The sequence below is a fragment of the Rousettus aegyptiacus genome, unplaced genomic scaffold, assembly GCF_014176215.1.
Source record: "Rousettus aegyptiacus isolate mRouAeg1 unplaced genomic scaffold, mRouAeg1.p scaffold_m13_p_12, whole genome shotgun sequence".
NCBI lineage: Eukaryota > Metazoa > Chordata > Mammalia > Chiroptera > Pteropodidae > Rousettus > Rousettus aegyptiacus.
In genome coordinates this window covers 44160928-44168862 of record NW_023416287.1, presented here as the reverse complement: position 1 = coordinate 44168862, position 7935 = coordinate 44160928, and the positions used below count along the sequence as shown (strand labels likewise).

At 38.0% G+C, this 7935-nt stretch overlaps 1 pseudogene; it reads left to right on the top strand.

Annotated features, from left to right (window-relative positions):
• The first annotated feature begins 5900 nt into the window (after positions 1 to 5900).
• Positions 5901 to 6019, top strand: LOC118610232 (annotated as a pseudogene).
• The last annotated feature ends 1916 nt before the right edge of the window (positions 6020 to 7935 follow it).

Below are 7935 nucleotides of genomic sequence, written 5' to 3'. Positions count from 1 at the left end.
TGGGAAAGACTTGATCATGTTTAAATACCTGTGATATCTATAGCAGGGCTGGGACTGGAACCCAGGCTAAATGACTCCTGAGTTTGTACACTTACCAGAATGCTTTGGTGGCTTGCCCAATTCTGAAGCAAAATTAAAAACACTAATATAAACCAGAAATGTTCTGATTTTTTCTTTAATGACTATTTTGAATCTTTTTGGGGTGGTAAATATTAAATATTTAATTATTTCAAGTATTCTTCCTTCCTCTCCCTCTCCCTTTCTCTCTTTCCTTGGTTCCCCTGCTTAGCTAGGTGCAAATACATGTTTAATCTGTTTCTTGGCCAATTCAGCTCTGTCTCTTCTCCAGCGCACACTAACACTTGTTCAGGTCTCTTTTGAGCAAAGCACAATGTATAGCAGGATCCTAATGACATTTTTGAAAGTGAAAATAAATCACCCCTGTGGCTGAATTTCCTGGGAGTTTTGAGTCAAAAGCTCTTCAAAAGCACCATAAACCTCTCCAGGGTCCTGGGATGCCTGAACTGGGTCCCTGCAAATGAAATGTGTTCCTGCTTTATTCACAATGTGTGGTTTGTGTTCACTCCATGATATCTGTGGATGTAAAGACAATCTTATTTTAGGGACTTTCTGACTGCAAAATCCCCAGACCCAGGCACAATCCAATGTTTCCTGGGACCAAGCACTATGGTTTGTATAGAGAGGCCCACCAAGGGGTGGGTGTAGGCCTTAGAGCTCATCACAGACACTCCCTTTTTATTAGACCATCATTATTCTTCAGTCTGCTGGTGGGTGGAGATATTCTAAACTCTTTCTATTCATTGTGACCAGCTCCTGGTGAGTCACTTAATAACTTTTCAGCCACATCACCCCTCCTGAAGGGTGGAGAGAGCTTGCAGGTAGCTGGCTGCTTCTCCTCCTCCTTTGTGGTGAAGGGAAAACTCTAAGTAATCCTGAAACTTAGTGGCAAACCTGTTAGGCTTACAGTCACACATACAGAGAAGAGCAGGATGGGTGTTCTTGTTGTTGCTTGGAAACTGAGGATTGACAAGAAGCTGAGTTGCCCTCAGACTCCTAGCCCAGGGTCTTTCATCACACAAAAAGAAAATCATGCATCTGCACACATTGGTTTTACTTTAGATATTATATTTTCCCTTTGGTAAATCATCAGTGATCAATGTGAAGGAATTTCTTACTGAAGAAAAAGAATAAATATGGAGTTACATCAGGGCTGGAATTAGGACTCATTCATTCATTCATTCAACTGCCATTTACTGAGTACTTACTATGTGCCAGGTGTCAAGGGATACAACAAACAAGGAGCTGCCTTAGCAGTTAAAGGTGAAGAGAGGGGGTGGCTCCATAATGTAGTGGTTAGCATGTCTGCTTTACACGCAGAAGGTCCTGGGTTTGCACCCCAGGTGGAGCCACAGAACCAGGCCCTGGGTTCACCAGCCCCCTGGTGCACACCTTGAGTGTGTGGGAGAAGACCTGCCTTCAGAGATTCAGTTCTTAAGGGGAAATGACAACATCCATAGGTCAGAGGTGGTAGTTGGGTGGGAGGAGAATTAAAGGGGCGGGGGGAAGGTGAAGAGATAACAGTAAACAAGTGTGATGGTTAATTAATTTAATGTGTTAACAGGGTTATGAGGTGCCCAGATATCTGGTCAACTATTATTCTGGGTGTTTTTGTGAAGATGTTTTTGGATGAGATTAACATTTAATTTAGTAGACTGAGTAAAGCAAATTATCCTCCCTAATGTGGGTGGGCCTCATCCAATCTGTCAGTTGAAGGCTCAAATGAAACGAAAAGGCTAAATAAGGGGGACTACACCTGCCTCACTATGTTCAAATTGAGACATCAGCTTTTTTCCTGCCTTTGTACTTGATTTAAAACATTGGCTCTTCCTGTCTTGAGACAGGAACTACACCATCAGATCTTTGAATTTGGACTGGAAATAAATTATTGGCTTTCTTAAGCCTCTAGATTGCTGACTGCAGATCTTGGGACTTGCCTGTTACCATAACTGCATGAGTCAATTGCTTATTGTAAAAAAATCTCTCTCTCTCTCTCTCTCTCTCTCTCTCTCTCTCTCTCTCTCTCTCTCTCGATATATATGCACATATACATATACATACATACACACACAGACACACATCCTATTGTTTCTGTTTCTCTGCAGAACCCTGTAATACAACAAGCAAATAAATTTAGATAGTGATAAATTTCCATGAAGAAAATAAAACTAGATCATGGAAAAGAGAGGGGGTGATTTTTAGCTACAGAGTCAGGACTGCCTCTCTGAGGAGGTGGCCTTTCAGCTGAGTCAGAGTAGGAGAACGAGAGCCATGTAACACTGGCCCTTTGTGTCCCTAGTTTGCTATACCATCTTGGGTAAATTAATCTTTTTGCTGGCGGAAGGTCTTGACTTGATGTTGATGGCTGATGACTGATTAGAGTGGTAGTTGCTGAAGGTTGGGGTGGCTGTGGCAAGTTTCTTAAAACAGAACTACAGTGAAGTTTGCCACATTGACTGACTCTCCCTTTCACAAATGATTTCTCTGTAGCACATGATGTTGTTGGATAGCATTTTACCCACAGTAGAACTTCTTTCAAAATTGGAGTCAGTCTTCTCAAGCCCTGCCACTGCTTTATCAATTAAGTTTACAACTATGTTTACAAATTGTTGCCCTTTCAACAATCTTCACAGCATCTTCACCAGGAGTACATGCTCTCTGAAAAATCCACTTTCTTTACTGATCCATAAGAAGCAACTCCTCATCCATTCAAGTCTTATTATGAGATGGCGGCAATTTGGGCTCTACTTGTAATTCTAGTTCTCTTGCTATTTCCACAATATTTGCAGCTACTTCCTCCACTGGAGTCTTGAACCCCTCAAAGTCATTCATGAGGGTTGGAATCAACTTCTTCCAAACTCCTATCAATGTTGCTTTTTTTTGACCTCTTCCCATAAATCATGAAATGTTCTTAATGGCATCTAGAATGGTAATTCCTTTCCAGAAGGTTTCAATTTACTTTGCCCAGATCCACCAGATGAATCACTATCTATGGCAGCTGTAGCCTTATAAAATGTATTTCTTAAATAATAATACTTTTTTTGACAATTGAAATTACTCCTTGATCCATGCGCTGCAGAATGGATGTTGTATTAACATTGTTGTACATCCCCATCAGAGATCTTGGGCGCATGTCAATTAGCAGTAATATTTTGAAAGAAATCCTTTTTTTCTGAGTAGTAAGTCTCAACAGTGAGCTTACAAGATTTAGTAAACCATGTTGTAAACAGATGTGCTGTTATCCATGCTTCATTGTTCCATTTATAGAACACAGGCTGAGTAGATTTAACGTAACTCTTAAAGAGTCCCAGAATTTTTAGAATGGTAAATGAGCACTGGCTTCAACTTAACGTCACCAGTGGCATTAACTTTTAACAAGAGAGTCAACCCGTCCTTTGAAGCTTTGAGGCTAAGCATTGACTTCTCTCTAGCTATGAAAGTCTTAGATGGCATCTTCTTCCAGTATAAGGCTTTTACCTGCATTACCTGCATAGTGTAGCCACCTTCATTAATTATCTTAGCTAGATCTTCTGGATAACTCGTTGCAGCTTCTACAGCAGCACTTGCTGCTTCATCTTGCACTTTTATGTAATGGAGATGGCTTCTTTCCTTAAACCTCATTGACCAACCTCTGCTAACTTCAACCTTTTCTTTTGCCGTTTCATCGCCTCTCTCAGCTTTCATAGAATTGAAGAGTTAGGTCCTTGCTCTGGATTAGGCTTTGGCTTAAAGGAATGTCATGGGCTGGCTTGATCTTTTCTGTAGACCACTAAAACTTTCTCCACATCAGCAATGTCTGTTTTGCTTTATCATTCATATGTTCACTGGAGTAACACTTTTAATTTCCTTCAAGAATTTTTCCTTTACATCCACAAGTTGGCTAATTGCTTTGTCCAAGAGGCCTAACTTTTGACCTGTCTCAGCATTTGACATGTCTTCCTCACTAAGCTTTATCATTTCTAGTTTTTGATTTAAAGTGAGAGATATGTGACTCTTCCTTTGACCTGAATACTTAGAGGCCTAATTTCAATATTATTGTGTCTCAGGGAAAAGAGAGGCCCTGAGGGAGAGAGATGGAGAACAGCTGGTTGGTGAGGAAGTCACAAGACATACATTTATCTATTAATTTGACCATCTTATATGGGTGTGGTTCATGGCGCCCCCCAAACAATTACAATAGTAACATCAAAGACTATTGATCACAGATCACCATAACAAATATCATAATAGTGAAAAACTTTTAAATATTGTGAGAATTGCCAAAATATGACGCAGAGACAAGAAGTAAGCAAATGCTATTGGAAAAATGTTACCAGCAGACTTGCTTGATATGGGGTTGCCACAACCTTTAATTTATATTTTAAAAAACAAACCAACAAACAAAAAACATCTGGGAAGCACAATAAAGTGAAGTGCAAAAACTGAAGTGCAATAAAATGAGGTATGGCTGTTTACTTCAAACTTTCTTTGGGTGGTTAAGGATAAAATACATGAAGTGTAATAATCATAACTTATTACAGAGTAGCCTTATATAGTTTGCAAAACTGGGAGGGAAAGGGTTATATTCATTATGTTATTCTTAAAAAGTCTATTTTTTATTAATAATAATGGCTTACATGTATAGATAGATTACTAGCTCTGTTTACAAGAGTTATATACTAGCAGGTGCTCAATAAATGCTGAATGAATGAATGCTTTCAAAGGTGGATGTGAGCAGAGAAGAAATAGGGGACTGTTTCTTTGACTGAAGGACTCATTTTATGAGGCTCAGGACTCTAAAAGTACCCTTAATCATTCTGGTGGTCAGCCAGGGACTGGCTCTGACTTGTGAAAAAGTAGAGGTAAAAAGGGAGTTTCTGTCACCTGCAGGGCAAGAGTGAGCACCTAAGAGGAAGGCTGGGGAAATTTTTAGAACAAGACAGTTCTTTTAGCTCTGGTGTGATGGTAGTGATGGTGGTGGTGGTGGTGATGTTGGTGGTGGTGAGAAGGTACTGTAAAAGTAATCTCTGTTTTTTAAATTAAAATTTTATTAATTGTAGATTGCCTGTAATTCTAAGAAATAATACAGAGATCTTTTGTACCCTTTCCCTGGATTCCCCCAATGGTAACATCTTACAAAACTATAGTATATTGATTAATGAAATACAATTGAGAGTCCAGAAATAAATCCATGTATTTAGAGTCAATTGTTTTTTGACAGAAGTGCTGACACAATTCAATGGGAAAAGAATAGTCTTTTCAACAAATGGTGCTGGGACAACTGGATGTCCACATGAGAAAGAAGCAAGTTGTACACCTATATCTCACATTATATACAAAAACTAACTCAAAATAGGTCAAAAACCTAAACGTTAGAGGTAAAGCTATAAAACTCTTAGAAACAAACATAGGGATTAATCTTCATGACTTTGGCTTAAACAATGATTTCTTATGTATGACACAAAAGCATAAGCAATAAAAGAAAAAATAGATAAATTGGACCTTATAAAAATAAAAAACTTTTATGCTTCAAAGGACACTATAAAGAAAGTTAAGACAAAACCCACAGAATAGGAGAAAATATTTGCAAATCATATATCTGATAAGTATCTGATATATATCCAAAATACATAAATAACTCTTAAAATTCTATAATGAAAAGATAAATAACCCAATTTAAAAATGAGCAAAAAATTTGAATAGATATTTCTTAGACCAAAGGTGCTTAGACCGCTAAGTACCTGAAAAGATACTCAACATCAGTAGCCATCAGGAAAATGGCAAAGCTAAATCACAAGATACCACTTCACAATCACTAGGATGAATCTACAAAAAAGACAATAGTCTACGGCCATGCCACCCTGAAAAAGCCCGGTCTCATCTGATCTTGGAAGCTAAACAGGGTTGGGCCTGGTTAATACTTGAATGGAAGACCACCTAGGAAGACCAGGTGCTGTTGGCATAAAATAAATAAGTAAACAAACAAACAAACAAACAAATAAATAAAGTATTGTAAGCTGACAAGGTCCTTGCAATCTGTGAGGTCAACCAAGGGTTACCTCGACTAAAAAAAAAAACAAACAAACCAGCAACAACAACAAAAAAACATAATAACGTTGGTGAGAATGTGGAGAAATTGGAATTCTTGTACACTGCTGGTAAGGAATGTAAAGTGGTGCAGATGCTTTGTAAAATGGGCAGTTTCTTAAAAAGTTAAACATAGAGTTATCACATTGATGCAGGACAGAGCAAATTTTCCTGAGTAGTGGGGGAGACCAAACCCTGTACCAGGAGAAGAAGAGGGTCCTTTGGCCGATAATGTAGAAAGAACTCAACACTCGCACCAAAGTTAGGGTCAAAAGGGAAGTCTATTAGAAAAGGGGAAATACTCCACAGATAGAATGTGGTCTCCTCTCAGAGGTAAAGAGTGAGAGGGACAGTGAGAGAGACAGTGAGAAACAGAATAAAGGCACTGAGAGGGACCCTGAGTGTTCAGGGAATTCAGTTTATATATCATTTTTAGTTCCTGTGTTATAGTTTAAAAGATATTGTTAACCCATTTCCTTTGATATGGACGTATGTGAGGAAGGAGAAGAATAAGTAGAGTGAAAAAGTGAAAGGTCTGCTGGCAGTTCCCAGCCTTTAATCCACAGGTTCTCCATGGTTTTAGACATAGGGAATGACTCTTGGTTTCTGTTTCCCCTTCCACAGATGTGGGGAATGGGTTGTTAGCAATCTCAGCAGAAATCTTCCTTTGTTCTGAAGGTGTCCTGGCCTGGCTGCAGGGCTGATCAGCGTATTACAGTCTCTGAATGTGACTTGATTAATAACTTTTACTCTCTTGCCTCCTCCTTACAGTAATATGACCAGCATTTCTACTCAAGAAAAATGAAAACATAGGTCATACAAAAACTGTACACAAATGTTTATAGCAACATTATTCACAAGTGAGTGTCAAAAAGTAGAAACAACCCAAATGGCCATCAACTAATGAATGGCTAAACAAAATGTGGTATATCCATAAAATGTAATATTATTCAGCAATAAAAAAGACTGAATTCATGCTACAGCATAGACAGACCTTGAAAACATTATGCTAAATGAAAGAAGCCAGGTACACAAAAGGCCATATACTACTGTGTAATTCAATTTATATGAAATATCCAGAATAGGTAAATCCATAGAAAAGGAAAGTAGATTAATGGTTGGGGCGAGGGGACTGGAGGAGGGAGTAGACTGGAGAATGACTGCCAATGAATATGGGTTTCTTGGGAGGGTAATGAAAATATTCTGGAATTAATGGTAATGGGAACACAAACTTTGGAATGTACTGAAAGCCTCTAAATTATACACTTTAAAAGGGTGAATTTTAAAGTATGTTAATTGTCTCAATTTTTTAAAAATAGTAAAATTAATAAAAATATCACAACTAGGATATTGATATTGGTACAGTCTACCAATGCTATTCAGATTTCCCTAGTTTCTCCTGTACTCTTTGTATTGTTTCTGCAAAGGACCTAGCAATTACCATAAAGCATATATATTACATTTAAAAAATAATAAAAACCCTGCAATTATATATAAGCTCATATTTAGAGCTGGAGACATAACCCATAATTCTCATTGTGAAGATGAGGTTTCTAAAAATTGTCTTTGGTATAAAATTTTATAGAATTAATATCATAACATAAAAGGTTATTTTAACTCAACACGATTCATCTGCATTTCACTTTCTAACACAACAATCCAATTCTCTAGGGTTCTTTTCTGGTTTTAACCCAAGGCATATTTATTTCACCTTGAGACCTCGTTTACACCCTGCTTTTCTTTTTTAATGTCTCATTTATTACAAGAAGTCTGCATATTGCCTCCCAAGTT